Here is an 18,440-nt window from a genome sequence, read left to right as displayed (position 1 = left end):
TAAAATATTCTGATTTCCATTCTATGTTTTAGCTAGGGGTTCTACACAATCTATTAAGGTGCTGCTGAATCTGGTATCAGATTTAAAGAAACAAGATTAATTGACGTCTGCAGTTTTCCAATGCTTGATATACATGTCATATCTGGTAAAATTTGGATACATGTTTATTTAGTCTAGGCCATTAACAATGCTTTTAATATCTTAGCCTATGCTTTAGTCACATTTTAATGGCCTGCCATTGGAATTTTGAGTTATTTGTAAAGTTTAATGAAGATACTCAAATGGAACCACCACCTGACAGACTCTGCCCATTCCTAATCAGATGATATTTGAGTTTGTCTCCAATTTCTCATTAGTAAATTATCTCACACGTAATAATTGACAGATATTGATTCAGATTCAATTTCTGAGTTGGCTGTTTGTTATAACTCTCTCCAATACAGGATCTGTTTGTTGTATTCCTATTGAAGAAGATGGGCTAAACATGTCATGTCATTCTTCTTATCTTCATTTGTTTTGTATAAAGATTTGAAAATGTAACCTCACAGTTGAATCTTTTTCATAGACTCCTCTTCTTCCTGGCTAATTCATAGTCACAAAACAAACATGTAGCAATTCGGAATGATCCTTCTGTAGTATGTCATTTTTTTTAAACCTCTACTGTTTGCTCTACCAACAGCAATAAGGTGAATATTTTTGAACCTGCCAGGTCATTTCGCAAGATAAATCGGAACCTTCTGTGGGACTTTCTTTATTATTCCAGCAACACCTCCTCCAATTGTTAAGTCACTCTTTAACCCCACCATGTACAATAGGGCTGGTTTGTTATCTCCATATATACCTCCAATTTTTTTCCTTTATTAATCCTGTGGAATTCAAAGAGTATTATCAGCAAAATCCAAGGCTGACTTACTCTTGTGTCTTTCAATATCTTTCCAGTTTACCTCCTCAATTCAAGTTATAGAGTAATATCTCTTCTTTTGAGATAAATTATTCAGAACCTCCAGCTGTCTGATTCTCTTCATTAATATCTAAAGAAGAATTTATGGACTGCCCAGCATCTCTCCAGTCTCAGTAAATTATGAGGGAACATATACTTTTTGTATTGCTACCACAAATGCAATACCTATTATCTTTCTTGATGCCCTTTTTTGCTGAGGATTTCTTAGGCATTCCTATTACTGCATTTACCTTTATGTCCAGTATTATTACAGTGGAAGTATGTTGTTTTTAAATCATTTTGGTTCTAACTTAGCTTCTTTAATGCTTTGGTGTCCTCCTCTTTGTTCCCTAAAACTGCTGCCTCTTCCATCTTTTTACTTCATATTGTACTCAGTTTTCTGATGGACTCTCATAAGACTATCTCACCATCTGCAAATATCTTAAAAGACAGCATATGTTTCTCCCAGAACTGCTGCTTTTCTGATCTTTGATACTCGAGGTTAATTTAAATAAGCTTCTAGTTTTACAATAATGCTATTTCTGAATTTTTCCATGATCATAATTTCCCTTCCTTTTTTTCTCAAACTTCAGTGATCAAAACCATTGATCTCACAGCCTTTCCTTTTCTCTTTAAAATTCTACAAATGTCTGGTTGGGTTTCTTCCTCATCAAATTCTGGTCTCCCTCCTATAGGAAGGATGTTGTGAAACTTGAAAGGGTTCAGAAAAGATTTACAAGGATGTTGCCAGGGTTGGAGGGTTTGAGAGAGGCTGAATAGGTTAGGCCTGTTTTCCCTGGAGTATCGGAGCCTGAGGGGTGACCTTAAAGAGGTTTATAAAATCATGAAGGACATGGATAGCATAAGTAGACAAGGTCTTTTCCCTGAGGTGGGGGAGTCCAGAACTAGAGAGTATAGGTTTAGGGTGAGAGAGGAAAGATTTAAAAAGGAAATAAGGGGCAATTTTTTCACACAGAGGGTGGTGCCTGTATGGAATGAGCTCCAGAGAAAGTGGTAGAGGCTGGTACAATCACAATGTTTAAAAGGCATCTGGATGGCTATATGAATAAGAAAGGTTTAAAGAGATATGGGCCAACTGCTGAGAAATGGGACTAGATTAATTTGGTCGGCTTAGATGAGTTGGACCGAAGGGTTTATTTCCGTACTATACATCTCTATGGCTCTATGATAAATGTTACTTGATGACTCGAGGGACAGACTCATGTGTTTTGAGTGTTGTTTTTTTTCAATAGTTTATGACCTGCAGATTGATCCTCTGCTACAGTCGTAACTGTAGTCGTCAAAATATTTCAGGTCCAAACATCATTGGTCACTTTATCTGCTGAGCTACCTTTCCAATATCTTTTGACTCTACCCTCAGTAAACCTGGGCACTAAGTACATTTTTAGTTAAATCAAATCTCTCATTGGAATCAGAATCTTCCTCCAAGCTGTTTCTTCTTCTTTCCTTCTTTATGCTAAGCTTTTCCCTGGCCAATTTATGTTTCCCTATCCCTTTGGAGTTCAAGTTTTTCAATTCCATCTCCCTTTCCATGACCCTTTGTTTCCCCTTTACTCTCTTTATTCTACGGTTGAGGATTATTATTTCCAATTCTCGTTTTCTTTCTTTCTTCTCCCTTTCTAATACTTTTCTCTTTGCATTTCCTTTTCTTTATGTTTCTGTTTATTTCTTTTTCTTTCAATTCAAGTCTTTTCTAGTTTTTTTTCTCTCAGTTCTCCAACTTCAGTTCCTTTTTTCTTTCCCACCTGGATCTGTACTATTCTGGCTATGATATCTCAGTTTCGGTTTTCACTTAATTAGCTGTACATATTGGATATGAATTTCCCCATTACAATAACCTGCTTCTTTGTCTGCCTTCAATTTATCTGATAACTGTCTTAGTCAAAGATTTCAAATAATCCACCACAATGTCTTCTACTCCCAGGAATTTCCTAGTCACACTCAAAGCAACCGTGATACTCTAGAATGTGCAATTAAACTTCGCACAACACCCCTGTGATATGTTCAGAAATTCCATATCCTTGTCTCTTTTAAAAGAGATACAGATCCCTTTTAAATTCAATGACTTAAAATTCCTGAAGAGTTCCTATTTATTACGAACTCAACTGATGGTATTACTGGACAAGTCATATCCCACAATTAGGTCCGACAAGATTGGTCATATATTTTTATATACCAGTTAACATATAAGTCACAGAAACATAATCACCAGTTTCTTTAATGACAAAAGAGTTTATGACACATAAGAAGAGAAGATCTTAAAACATACAGCAAAGCAACGTTTTCAACCTTCTTTCCAATACTATCTGTTACAGATGTTATGATCTCCAGAGATGTTATTATCAGAGAAGTCAGATCCCAGACTAAAATCTGGCTTGATAGATTCATTTTTGGTTTTAATAAAGTGGTTTCTCACTGAGTTAGACATACAATGTTGCAGAATTCGTTTTATCAATAAAAAATAAGTTTGTTAATTGAGAGAAATGAAAATAAAATAGAATAAATGAATTGTTTTATTCATCACACAAATTGAAACATACAGTAAAATTACAATCCAATTACTCCTAAAAAACTGCTTCAGAGGTTTTAAAAAGGTAACACCCTCTGTACAGTCCCTACCACCAGGAATCCCTTCTCTAACACCTTGATAGGTTTAAGATAAGTGTATACTTCTGATAGCTTATGTCTGGAACTATTGTTATCACCCACAATTATACTAATATTCAAGTCCTCTTCCGTGTTTTATCCCAAACCTCTAGTCTGGGAGTATCACTAACTCCTTACTCTATGATAATCTAACTTCACTATATTTTCCCCTCCTCAGGAACATGCGTTATACTTATGTCTTCAAACTTGGGCTTCATAGAATTGCCCAAAACAAAGTAAAACAGAAATTAAAATTCTCCCTCTAATTTATGGGTGTTCACCCTAAATTTCAAAGTATTCTAAGTCCATAAATTTCTAACAGTGGTACAATTGTCTGCCTTGCTAAACCAAAAAATCTTGGAGTAAAGAAAACCTCATGAGGCTGACAAAGTAGCCCTCATAAACTGTTTCAAAATTAATCAGCATAATGACAAAAATATCCGCAAGTTAGTTAATAACTCGAAACACACAGAAAACCCAAACGTTACTAATCCAAAACCCAAATTTCAAATAAATTATACTAAAAATGATTATAAATCAGATATTTTATATTACATAGAGAATAAAATCAGGAAAGATTACTTGTCCATCTTTAAGTGCTACTTAACTGATTATCCCGTTTCTGTCCTAAGAACAGTAGGATCTTTATACACAAATCCCCCACAAAACTGCAAACTTAGACATCTCAGCTTCTAATAACCTACAGATTTCTAACCAAACACTCTTGGTTTGGAAGTCAAACAAACTAAACATTTTTTTACTGAGGTAACTGTAGAAACTAAATATACTATGCCCTATAGTCCTGGAAGAAAAGAAACAATGTTTGCTTCTGACTCTTGTCAGGTCTCCTTTGAACTCTCCAAAGAATGCTCAACCTCTGGATTTTCTAAAATGAACACATTACTTCTTATTCCGAACTGTAAGTAGTCTTATGTTCATTCAACTGTGATAGACTATCACAATATAAGCAATTTTCCATTCACAATCCATCTTGGAATGATCATTCCTCTAGAAGGACTGTCTGATTTAGTTTATTTTTTATAAAGCTCTTTGTAAAAGTAGCCAACAACCATATGCCACAATTTTTAAATCAAAACCCTGAGAATGATATTAACACATGCATAAATTGCACAACTTTCATCACATCCCCCTTGAAGTTGAAACTGAGATTAGGTCCTATGCATTTTCCACATAACTAATAATCAAGTTAGCTTTTCTGAAGCTTACAGTACAGATCCAACTATCATTTATTTTAGCTAACTGCTTTCGATGAACTGAAAACTGCTCACACCAGGTTTGAGTTATAGCTAAGTCTATCAGCAAGCATTCAGATGAATTGAAAGCAGAGAACCTCCCTAATCATCATCAACCCATCTAATAACAATATAGCTTACCTTGGGTTTTCTTTAAATAAATCTTCAGGTCAAATATCCCTCATTTGAAGATCCTTCCTTGACTTGAAGAAAGAAATTGATTTTGTAACCCCTCAGGTTGTACTGAGCTTTTTAAAACAAACCTAGATTTAACTCCCAAAACAAACAGCTTACTGGACCGTTGGTGCTAAAATAATCATAGATAGCATCTCTCCCACTAAAGATGAACAGAGAGACCATGCACTGTTGACATTTCACCTTTTCTATCTGTTAAGTTCCTAAGTCAACATGCTCCCATTCACTTAAGTGTAATAGACTTCAAACTTGCTTTATGTGCATTTGCCCAATGTTCTATACGAAAAGATTGAATTCAGTTTCGGTACTTTTTTTTAGAATTAGAATCCCTACAGTGTGGAAACAGGCCCTTTGGCCCAACAAGTCCACACCAACCTCCAAAGAGTAACTCTCCCAGACATATTCCTCTATCCTATATTTGCCCTGACTAATGCACCTAAACTACACATCTCTATGGGCAATTTAGCATGGCCAATTGACCTGACCTGCATATCTTTGGACTGTGGGAGGAAACCGGAACAAACCCACACAGACATAGGGCAAATGTGCAAACTCCACACAGACAGTCGCCCGAGGATGGACTGTAAGGCAGCAGTGCTAACCACTGAGCCACCATGCCGTCCCCTTGTTTAGCATTTGATAATAAGACACTGTCAAGTTTCTTAATCACTGTCTCAATGAGTATCTTGCCAGCTCTGCCCAATTGGTATTTGTGATGGAAATTCATTTGATGTTAATGTAAAAAGAATCATCTAAACATAGCTAACAAGCTCCCCCACGTCTTAGATTTTACAGTTCAAATTATCACTTTTAATTTAGAAAGAAAGGAAGTCATTTGTGTTTTTTTCTTTCTGAGCATAACTTAGTTTCTACAAAGAGCAGGAACTTTAAAGCTAAAAGCAGCTCGTAATCCACAGAAACTTCCCTCAGCAATTAGAATCTCACTAATACAAGTTTTTAACAGCAGTTCCACCAATGAGTACCTAAACAATAACCCGAGTAGGAAGTAGATTTAATCTTTGCTTAATCTTAACTTCTCTGGCTAAGCAGTTAAACATAATGAGGGTGATTTCCTGCAGTAAATGCAGATGTTGTTGATTATTGTGGCTGTTCAAGATGATATCTTGAGCTAAAATGTAGGTTCAGCCCATGTTTAACACAAGATGCCAACTCAATAAAGGAGATGAAAACCTATACTAGGGACAGCTGTCCAGAGACTCATGAAGAGATTCATTGCAGTTTAAAATTCTTGCTAGCACTGGAATCACATGAAATTTTAGTAGCTACCATTTATCCGTATGCTCCCTCTTAACAGTGACCACCTATTTGGGAGCAAGCATGATATTGATGTGGACATCAACTTAAAGGCAAACTCATTATTTCCAGCTCACTTGCTGTGAATAGGATTTCTGAAACACATTGGAAACTTTCTCAACTTTGTCAACACTTCACTAATGCCCCTGCAACACTTATTTCTACAAATTCCCTCAGGATTTCACTTATGAAAATTAAGGGTCGTGTGCTACCCCACTTTACAGAAACATTCAGAGAATGGAAGTGCTTATTGTGAAGTACAGAGGTCCTCTCCTGTCTAAGTGAGGAATGGTAGCAGGACATGAACCGGGAATAGTAGCAGCAATTGCTGCAGGATGGAGAGTCAGGAGGCCAAGATGAAAAAATATTTCCTGCTGTTGTACAAGGCATCACTTATCCTCTGGATCTCCAGTTCTGTGTCTGAGAATCTCTAGACCCTTTTCTTTGATCCCTGAGCCATCCTGCAAAAAGCCAGCATGAGCATTCTTCAACTTCAGTGGAGTAAAAACAAGGAGCTCACAGACATTATGAACATTTAGCACTGGTTTATATCCAATAATCGAAATTATGCTCAATCAGTGTCTTGCAGAGCCCACGTTTTCTGAAAACAACCCTATAAGATTCACTGACAGAATGACAAGATATCCAAAAGTAACAGACTAGAACCTACTCAGGGGGCTTGGATTTTCAAATTAAAAATAACAAAGACTTGGGAATGATTTACAAGTTGCTGCCTGACCACAAGATTAAGGTCTTGTAATGTTTACCTAGAAATGATTTACAGGTTGGAATCTAATTGAAGGTTTATAAATAGAATAGATACAATGATGGATAACTGGGAATGGCTTACAGACTGGAGTCTAATAGCAAAGGTTAAATGCTCATTTCCAACAGTCAGCTGACCCTGAAATGAAATCCCAGTGATCATACTAATAGTCAGCGTTTCTTAGGAACAGGTTCTACAGTGACCCAGTCTTTGTTCAGATTAACAATATTGTAAACTTTTGTTTTGAAAATGTCATACAAAATGGGTTTGGTTGCTGCACTGAACTCAAACCATTTACTGCATTGTTCATATTCACAACTGAAATCTACCAGCTCCTTAGTGATTTCAGCTTCAATATGCTCAGCCAAATCCTTCAGCTTGAAAAAGTCTCCCCGTTTCTTCTTCAATAATTGTAATTTCAGGACACTCTTGTAAATAAGTTTACGAGGATTTCCAACTTGAAGTTTTGCTCGTTTTCGCTGGGGGCAAATCGTGTGGCCAATTTTGTAAAAGGATGTCTTTGCCTCCCCAACAATATATAAATAAATGATTGCTCCATATTGTTCCAGGTATTCATTTGTGTCTAAATCACCAAAACTTGCCGAAACATCATTGATTAGATCGTCTTCGCTGGTGCCAAAGTCAAATTCCTCAAAGTCGCTAAAGTTATCACTTGCACTGTTGCCCATAGTCTACTCAACTTAGCTTCAATTTTCTTTGTATCCAAGTGCTCAATAGCCTTTGGCTCCTAAATCTGGAGAGAAAATGACAGTTACCTTTTCAATCAAGAGTTATTTTTATAGATTAAAAAATAAAGACCACTCAGCCCATTATTTTAACATTTCTTTAGCTTTTAATGTTTTTCTTCTTCGAATGTTGATCAAATTTGCTTTGAAGTGCTATGATTAATTTGGCTTCAATTACATCTGTACTTCAAATAAAAATATTTCTATCTTCCTCCTTTCCTCTTCTGAGAAGAACTTATCCTCTGGTTGTTACCATCAGCTGATAAATTAAAATAATCTTTCAATATTTACCCTTTCATAATTTTTAACAATTCCAATCGATTCCAGTTATCCTGACATGTGATATGCTGCCAGCTGCTTTGTAGTCTCTGATTTCCACCATTTGAAGTTATGTTGCTTTTAATTCATAGATCTCTCTGAATACTTCAGTCAGTCTTACATTAATAGATCTACCAGGACATAACATCCATCTTTAGCCCATTTGTATGTGCTGTAGGTACACTCAGTAGGATCTGTCTGACCTTCCTTCATTGGTCCTGTCTCCTTCCTCCAAAAAGCACGGCTGCAGGGCACACTCATGGAAAATCCAATACAGCACTTTGGAAGCTACTGGCAGAAAATCCACCAATAGAAAAATTGAGGCGCCAGCAAACCCAAGTGATAACACAAAATCAAATTCTCTAACACCCTTAACAAATCAAGTAGGAAGAGAAAAGAAAGATGCACAGTGTAATGAGCCTCCACCAAATTTTCAGATCGGTAATTCCACTTAACGCACAAAAATCTGATTAAAAACCTGTTCTCAGTTCTCAACCACATAAACACCAGTTAATTCTCTGCTCAATGAGACCTTCAAACAGTATATTCTGTTTTCATGCTCACTAGACACCCATCCTAAACACCACCAACACAACCTCGTACATGATTCACAGGAACATCATTCACATTATCTCAACCAACTGGCTTTTCTTTCAGTAATATCATCAAGATCTTCATGTAGCTCTCCTTAGGGATGTAGTTGATAGTTAGCCCCTTGGCGGATTCCTAGCATGACTGACTGCCTTGTAGCTCACCTTATGTTTATTTTGTTTCATCCTTATTTGTAGCCATGGAAGGAATAGTTTATGTTATTGGTTCAGGGCAATCTGCAGAATCTCTCTGAGGCCTACTCCCTTGTTCCTGCTTATCATTGGAGTCGGACAGATAGATAGATGCAATCTCATGGATAATTCTCCAGGGATACGGGACAGTTTAGGCCCCTCTCTATTTTTGTATCTCACCTGCTCTATGCTTTCCATATCTCTTCCTTGACTGAGTTTTAAATTAATAACAAAAGCTTTTCAAACCAGTGCCAAATGAGATGTGATTCTGTTTGAGCTCTCTGCTTCAGGGTGATTTTTAAGCAATCATGAACATTATTGATGAAGTTACTGTTTTCATGTCAGCGATAGATGGGCAACACTCAGATTCAACATCGCCTTGTTTGTAATGTGTAAGATTGCGCAAGGTTCATCCTGCAGACCTTTGCTGGAAAGAATGAATGTTCAGCTGGATCCAGGGTTGTTCTGTCATTCACAGCACAGTCTGATCTACAACTGGTTAGCAAAGACACTGAGCTTTGGAGATATACGCTGAAAATGGCAGAGGGGTCAGCAAAGGAGGAAGGAAGAAATTGGAACAAAAATTGTAAGGGAACAGGAGACTGAAAACAGAGTCCTTGAGTAGACAGGCAAGGTGGAGATGACTGCATTAATTTACAAAATTAACATCTATACTGGCATGACCAACATATTTCAGAAAAGTTTAGATAATTGGAAAAAAAACAAAAAACATCCAGAAATAATATTTGGTGTTTCATTGGCACTGTGGTATAAGCTGGCTGACTGACAGGAGTCAGGCAGTAATAATGAATGCCTGCTTTTCAGACTGAAGGATGGTATATCATGGTAAATAAAAACCAAAAGAACTGTGGATGCTGGAAACCAGAAACAAAAACAGAATCTGCTGGATAAGCTCAACAGCTCTGGCAGCATCTGTGGAGAGAAATCAGAGTTAACGTTTTGGATCCAGTGGCCCTTCCTCAGAACTCAGAACATTAGAATCATTGCTTGTCTTGGTCTACATTCGTGACCTGGATCTGGGTTACAGGGCATAATTTCAAAATTTGTAAATCACTCAAAATTTGGAAGAATGATGAACTGTGAGGAGAATAGTGATAGACTTCAACAGAACATAGACAGGCTGCTGGAATGTTGGTTATGCAGCAAGTGAAATTTAACACAGAAATGATTCATTTTGGTGGGAAAAATGAGAAGAGACAGCTTTTGAAAAAGGATACAAAATAAAGGGGCAGAGGTATATGTACTCAAATGTTTAAACATTGAGAAAGTAGATTCCCTACAGTGTGGAAACAGGCCCTTCGGCCCAACAAGTCTACACCGACCCACCGAAGGGTAAGCCATCCAGACCCACTTCCCTCTGACTAATGCACCTAACACTATGGGCAATTCAGCATGGCCAATTCACCTGACCTGCACATCTTTTGGACTGTGAGAGGAAACCACAGTAAATCCACATAGACATGGGGAGAATGTGCAAACTCCACACAGACAGTCACCTAAGGCTGGAATCGAACCCGGGCCCCTGGTACTGTGAGGTAGCAGTGCTAACCACTGAGACACCGTGCCATCCCAGAGCCACCATGCTGCCCCAAAGCCACCGTGCCACCCCAATGAGGCTTCTGAGATCCTTGGCTTTATAAATCCAAGCACAGAATCCCAAACCTGAGAAGTTATTGTAAATCTTTATTCGACACACGATTGGCCTTGACTGAGTGGTATGTTTAATTCTGGGCACAGCACTTAGGAAGAATGTGGAACCATTAAAAGATGGCGCAGAAGAGATTTACAGGATGGTTAAAGATATCAGAATGTTCACTTAGGAGAAAGGATTGAAGCTTATAGAAGAGAAGGGTGAGAGGTGATTTGCTAGAGGTCTTCAACATTGTGAGCAAACTGGACAGTATAAATAGGGAAAAGCTGTTCCTATTGCTCGAATATAAAATGGAGGATACTAATTTAAAGTCATTGAAAAGGATCAGTCGCAACATATGCAAACACTTATCTACATTTAGCATTTAGCATTTGGAATGCATCACCTGAGTGTTGCTGACGCAGATTCAGTCACGGGTTTCAAAAGGGAATTAAAAGATTTTCTGAAAACTGTTGTGAAAAAAATGTGCAAATCTACAAAAACAAGGGGCTAGTTTGGCTGCTATCAAAGAGAGCTGACACAGAGAGAATGGCCTCCTCCTCCTCCTCCTGTGTGAATTGTTACTGAAATTCAGAACAACTTGTTTAATACAAAAGTACAGAACGAACTCACAGTCTTTGCCAGTACCACAAATCCAGGAAACTGTGGATCAGCAGAATCGTTGCAGAATCACCTCATTGAGCAGTTTGTATTTTGTTTTGCTTTTCACAGAGTGTCTCAGATTTGGATTAATAAATGAGTAAAACTACCTCTGGTACAACTCCCTTGTTTCTGATTTTCTGCTCATCGAATAATCCTCTCTCTGACAGTAAGTTTACCCTTCTTTATCTCACTACATCTCCAGCAGTCCTCTCCTCTCCTTCCTTGTTACATCAGAATATCTGATACCTGACACAATCTGATTGGTTATCCCAATATACTCTGCTGTCACGTTAATCCAATGAAATCAAGTTTAAAGATTCACTTCTGCTAGAATCCCCTGTGTATGATATATTTATCAGAAAGAATAGTCTGCTACTGATTTCAACTTGCTTTTAGCCACCTTTTCAAAAATCCTTTTCTTTGTCAAAGTAGGTGTAGAGATTTCTGTTCTGACTACATCTCTATATATTATAGAATGCTGAGTATCCTGACTGTTTGAGAAGTAGACAAATGATGTGTTTACACTTCCCAATTTGTGATATGTTTACTGTACTTACCAAGGACAAAGGGATTCAACAAGGGCATTGAATTCACGGCCAGAGGTTTGAAAAGATTACGGATGTTATTGTAGGGCTTGGATTGTTTTCTTGCTGCACTCTCTGGACAGCCCCTGGGGCTTCCTTTCTGAACCGATAAACAGATTGTCACCTGAGCAGCACCTCAATAGTGAAGATCACACCTGCTCCCAGCCCTGCTCCTGCAACAAATTGTGAAACAAGTACAGTGACGTATCTCCACTGTGTATTCACTTGCATGTCTACCTTGTCTTTCACTCTTGTATGTTCAATACTTTTAATTTCACCTCCAGGCTTACTCTCGCCAGTGAGGAGATGGTGAGTTAAGGTTCACTGGTGCAGCAGTATTCTCCTATATCATCCAAGTGGCCATTAAAGGACTACTAGGAAAGTTACAGAGTCACAGAGTTATTGAGATATACAACATGGAAACAGAACACCTCTGGGACACCCGGACCAAACAACCTAACCACCCCGTGGCTCAACACTTCAAATCCCTCTCCCACTCCACCAAGGACATGCAGGTCCTTGGACTCCTCCATCGCCAGATCATAGCAATACGACGGCTGGAGGAAGAGCGCCTCATCTTCAGCCTAGGAACCCTCCAACCACAAGGGGTGAACTCAGATTTCTCCAGTTTCCTCATTTCCCCTCCCCCCACCTTGTCTCAGACAAATCCCTCGAACTCAGCACCGCCTTCCTAACCTGCAATCTTCTTCCTGACCTCTCCGCCCCCACCCCACTCCGGCCTATCACCCTCACCTTGACCTCCTTCCACCTATTGCATCTCCAACGCCCCTCCCCCAAGTCCCTCCTCCCTACCTTTTATCTTAGCCTGCTGGACGCACTTTCCTCATTCCTGAAGAAGGGCTTATGCCCGAAACGTCAAATCTCCTGTTCCTTGGATGCTGCCTGACCTGCTGCGCTTTTCCAGCAACACATTTTCAGAACAGACCCTTTGTCCAACTTATATGCGCCGACCAGATATCCTAACCTATTCTAGCCTCATTTGCCAGCATTTGGTCCATATCCTTCTAAACACTTCATATTCATGTACCAATCTAGATGTCTTTCGAATGTTGTGAATGTGTCAGTCTCTGGCACCTCTCCTGGCAGCTCATTCTATACATGCACTATCCTCTGCATGAAAATGCTGCCTTTCAGGTCCATTTAAAATCATTCCCCTCTCACTATAAATGTATGTCTTCTTGTTCTGGACTCTCCCACCCTAGGGAAAAGACCTTTTCTCTTCACCCTATTCTTGCCCGCCATGATTATATAAACCTCTACAAGATAATCCCATAGCTTCCGATGCTCCAGGGAAAAACAGCCCCACCCTATGCAGCCTCTCTCTAGATGAGGTTCAAGCTCAACCCTTGAATCCTAGCAACATCCTTGAAAAGTTTTTCTGAAACCTTTCAAGTTTAATGACATCTTTCCTATAGAAGGGCAACCAGAATTGGATGCAGCAATCTGAAAGTGACCTTACCAATGTCCCTTACTATTGCAGCATGATGTCCCAATTCCTGTACTCAATGCATTCACCAATGATGGCAACCGTGCCAAATACCTTCTTTGCTACCCTGTCTACCTGCAACTCCACTTGCAAGGAACAAGGCACCTGCACCCCTACATCTCTTTGTTCAGCAATGTTCGCCATGGCTGTACCATTAACTGAATAAATCCTGGCCTGGTTTGCCTTACCAAATGTAACACCTCTCATTTATCTAAATTAAACTCCATCTATCAATCCTCAATCCATTCGACCATCTTTTCAAGGTTCTGATGTACTCTGAGATATCATTTTTCACTGTCTACAATGCCACCGATGTTGATGTCTTCTGCAAACTTACTAACCATGTCTCCTCCATTCAACCCAAGTCATTTATATAATGACAAAAAGCAGTTGATCCAGCACAGATCCTTGCATCACACCACTGGTCACAGGTCTCCAGTCCAAAAAACAAACCTCTCCCACCACCCTCTGTCTCCTACCTTCAAACCAGTTTTGTACTTGATTGGCTAGCTCCCCCTAGAGTCCATATGAAGTAATCTTGCTATCCAGTCGACCATGCAGAACCTTGTCAAACACTTTGTTGAAGTCCATATAGACAATGTCTACTGCTTGGCACCTGATCTGGTCCCAGGGCTTTATGCATTCTAAGACCTCCAGCAGCTCCTCTTCTGGTGCATAATCCTGAAAGTTGCCACCCAGGTTGATAGAGTTGTTCAGAAGGCATATGGTGTGTTGGTGTTTATTGGTAGGGGGATTGAGTTTCGGAACCACAAGGTCACGCTTCAGCTGTACAAGGCACCGTTAAGGCCGCACCGAGAGTATTGCGTACAGTTCTGGTCACCACATTATAGGAAAGATGTGGAAACTTTGGAAAGGGTTCAGAGGCAATATACTAGGATGTTGCCTGGTATGGAAGGAAGATCTTACAAGGAAAGGCTGAGGGAACTGAGGCTGTTTTCGCTGGAGAGAAGGTTGAGAGGTGACTCAGTTGAGGTGTACAACATAGTCAGAGGGTTAGATAGGGTGGACAGTGAGAGCATTTTTCCTTAAATGGTGAAGGCTAACACGTAGGGACATAGTTTAAATTGAGGGGTGATAGATTTCGGACAAATATTAGGGGTAGTTTCTTCATTCAGAGAGTAGAAGGGGCATGAACGACCTGCCTGCGACAGTAGTAGACTCGCCAATATTCAGGGCATTTAAATGGGCATTGGACATACAAATGGATAATAATGGGATGGTGTAGGTTAGATGGGCATCAGATTAATTTCACAGATCAGTGCAACATTGAGGGCAGAAGGGCCTGTACTGCACTGCAACATTCTATGCTCTATAGTATGGACACTTTTCAAGATGCCACTATTTATTTCCTAGAGCTCCCTAGCTTCCATATTCTCCCACACAGTAAATACTGATGCAAAATACTCTTTTCGTATCTCACCCATATCCTGCAGTTTCATGCATAGGTAGCCTCATTGATCTTAAAGAGGCCCCATTCTCTCCCTAGTTATTCCTTTGACCTTAATATATTTGTAGAATCTCTTTGGATTCTCTGTACCCCTATTTGGCAAAGCTATCTCATGTCCCCTTTTTGCTCTCCTGATTTCCTTCTTAAGTATTCTTCTTGCTACCCTTTTACTCCACTTTGGATTCACTCAATCCCAGCTGTCTATACCTGACATGCGCGTCCTCCTTTTTCGTGACCACAGTTTCAATTTTTCTCATCGTCTAGCATTCCCTCCACCTACCAGCCTTGCCCTTTGCACTACCAGGAGCATACTGGCTCTGAACTCTTGTGATCTTACTTTTGAATGCCTCCCACTTTCCAACCATCCCTTTACCTGTGAACAGCCTCCCCCAAACAACCTTTGAAAGTTCTTACCTAATACCATCAAAATTGGCCTTATTTCCATTTGGAGCTTTAACTTTTAGATCAGATCTATCCTTTCCCTTTCTATTTTAAAACGAATTGAATTATAAATACTTGCCTCAAAGTGTTCCCCCACTAACACCTCAGTCACTTGCCCTGCCTTATTTCCCAAGAGGTCATGTTTTGTTCCTTCTCTAATAGGCACATCCACTATTTTTTTGTATACATTTAGCAAATTTTTCTCCATCCAAACCTTTATCATCGTGGCAGTCCCAATCTTTGTTTAGAAAGTTAAAATACTCAACATTACAACCCCCATTATTCCTACACATATTTGAGTTATTCTTACATATTTGCTTCTCAATTTCCCACTGACTATTGGGGAATCTATAGTACAATCCCAATAAGATTATCATCTCTGTCCTATTTTTCAGTTCCACCCATATAACTTCACTGGACATTTTAGAATCATAGAATCTCTACAGTGTGGAAACAGGCTATTCAGCCCATCAAGTCCATGCTGACCCTTTGGTTCATGAAAAGAGATGTGGAAGAATTGAGTGAAAAGTTGAGTGAGGCCTTTATTGACATCAGGAGAAACAAGTTGCATTTTCCGATTAGGTTCTAGATGTTGTTATGGGCCAGGCCAGACCCCCTCAAAACATGTCAAGAAAATAGCCCGGACCCTAATTTTTCTAGATGTTTAAATAAGTGTAAAGTGGACATTCCAGGAAAGATGCAGCTGGTCAAACCACTTAGTTTTCAACAAAACAGAATTTATTTACAAGATTATGGAATGAAACACAAAGGAAAGAGAACAGAATATTGAATAACTTAAACTGTCTGAAAACCCAACAGGTTATACCAACTTAATAATGCTGTTCTAAATACTTGCAACAATCCCCTTAAACACCCCTTGGCACAAAAGGCAAAATCAAACCCAGGTTCTTACAGGAGAGAGAGATGATAGCATTGAACACCCTCTTCCATGCAGCTGTTTATTGGACAGGCAGCCTCAAACTGACTTCCTGCTTTCAGTAAGCAGCCAGACTGCTTTTTTAAAAAAAACAAACCAGAGAAAAGCTGATCTGGGAGAACTGGCCACTCCTCTTTCATTTTACAAATGTTTCTTGTAAGAATTCGAAATCCTTTTGTCTGAGGCAGAATCTACTAGCTATGGTCAATTTTGTCCTAGTTCCTATCCAAGCCAACCTCTTTGGATTCATTGTTTTTATGACCTCTTTGAAAAGAAAAGTCAAGGGCAGTATAACCTTGTTAAAGGAGCAGCATCATCACAGTGCAGAGATGAGATTCCCACTACTGACTGACAAGTTGACTATTAACCGGGATTATCATTCAGTATCATCTTCATTATTATCTCGGCTTGTCTCATTAATGTGCAGGTTCCCATTCTACCACATGCCACATGAAATCTAGACACTGAGGTTTTCCAACATAAAAGTCAGAGCAGGTATCTGGTGATTCCAGCTCTTCCAGACCTCCATCTTCCACACCCACTGTCAATGTCTCAGGCTATGCTACTTGGGCAGCAGCTGCAAGCAGCCCATGTCCACAAACTCTGGCATCCAACAGCTCTCTGCATCCTCACGGCACATTTTTAACCCAGTTACAGTATGTTTCTGCAACCATCCTGGCTATTTCAGCACTTAATGGGCTGTTTTTCTCTGCAATCAGAGAAGAAAGGAATGAGTGATATGAAGGGATGTTGCACATTTGTTAGAGCTGGGGGAGGTGTCAATGAATAGATAGTGCAGAGGCTATACAGAGTTACTAGTGTCAGGAAATTGGGGTGAGTAACAATGAGTGAGGGAAGATGTTGCAGGCAATAGTGCCAGAAATAGAGCCTTGGTGGGAGGTGGGTGTAGTAGCAAAGAGAGAATGAGTATGGGGTAACAGAGATAGGTTGGTGGCCCTTACCCTGGTTGAATGGAGGAGGTTATTCACCCTCTTCCTGCACTTTGGGCATTTCTCCAGACCTTTAATACTGTAATGACCCAGGTGGTGACCTTGGCACAATCTGGTAGGGTCTGGTGTTGTGGCCTCTTGTGCTAAACATTCCACCTCCACAGCACCCCATCCACCAGGACCTGCAGTTTCTTGTGTGTAAACCACACTATCAGTTTATCCTCGCCACTATTCACAGGAAGAATGAATGAGATGGTGCAAGGCAGCAGTGAACAACTGCCAGCACTTAGCTAGATGCACACTGGCATTTTAGGTATGGTGGCAATGTCAGGGCTGCCAGTATATGTTGTGATATCTAGGCAGTGGCACGTTTCTCTGGCTACGAAGAGTAAGAGGATTAGGCAGGCATTGAATGAGATGGTTGTCATGTAGGTGTAGGTAGTCAATGAGGCAAGTTGGGGGCAATCACGTGAGAAAACTCACAACCTTGCAGAGAGAAACTCTTTATGAAACTTGATGAAAGTGAGACTTTGTTAAGGTATGGCAGAGGCCCTCACACAAAAGACTAGCAAAAATCATTTAACATTTTGTTTATTCTTTCACGGGATGTCAGCTTAGTTGGCTGGAGCAACATTTATTGCCCATCTCTAATTGCCCTTGTGGAGGTAGTGATGAGTTATCATCTTGAACTGCTGCAGTCCTTGAGGTGTAGATACAGTCACAGTGCTGTTAGGAAGGGCATTCCAAACTGTTGACCCAGCAACAGTGAATGAATGACAATATCATCGTGTCATGATGGTGTGTTACTTGGAGGGGAACTTGCAGGTGATAATGTCCCAGCACATTTACTATGCTTGTCCTTCTAGGTGGTAGAGGTAGCAGATTTGGAGGGTACCATCTCAACAACCCATTTGAGTTGTCATAATGCAGCTTGTAAATAGTATACACAGTTGTCACTGTGCATTGGAGGGAGAGAACATTGATGGTATTAAATGGGGTGCCAATAAAGCAGCATTCTTTGTCCTAGTGGTATTGAGTATTGCTAAAGCTGCACCCATTCAGGCAAATAAGGAATATTCCATCACACTCCTAACTTGAATTTTGTAGATGGTGGAGAGGCTTTGTCAAGTGTTGAGTGGTGTCTTCACTGGACAAGTAATCCAAAGACCCAGGCCAATGGTCTGAATCCCACAACTGCAGAAGCTGAAATTTGAATTCAGTTAATAAAATCTGGAATTAAAAGTGAATCTAATGGTGA

This window comes from Hemiscyllium ocellatum, chromosome 24, assembly GCF_020745735.1.
Source record: "Hemiscyllium ocellatum isolate sHemOce1 chromosome 24, sHemOce1.pat.X.cur, whole genome shotgun sequence".
Lineage (NCBI taxonomy): Eukaryota > Metazoa > Chordata > Chondrichthyes > Orectolobiformes > Hemiscylliidae > Hemiscyllium > Hemiscyllium ocellatum.
Note: the sequence above shows the minus strand (reverse complement) of the source record.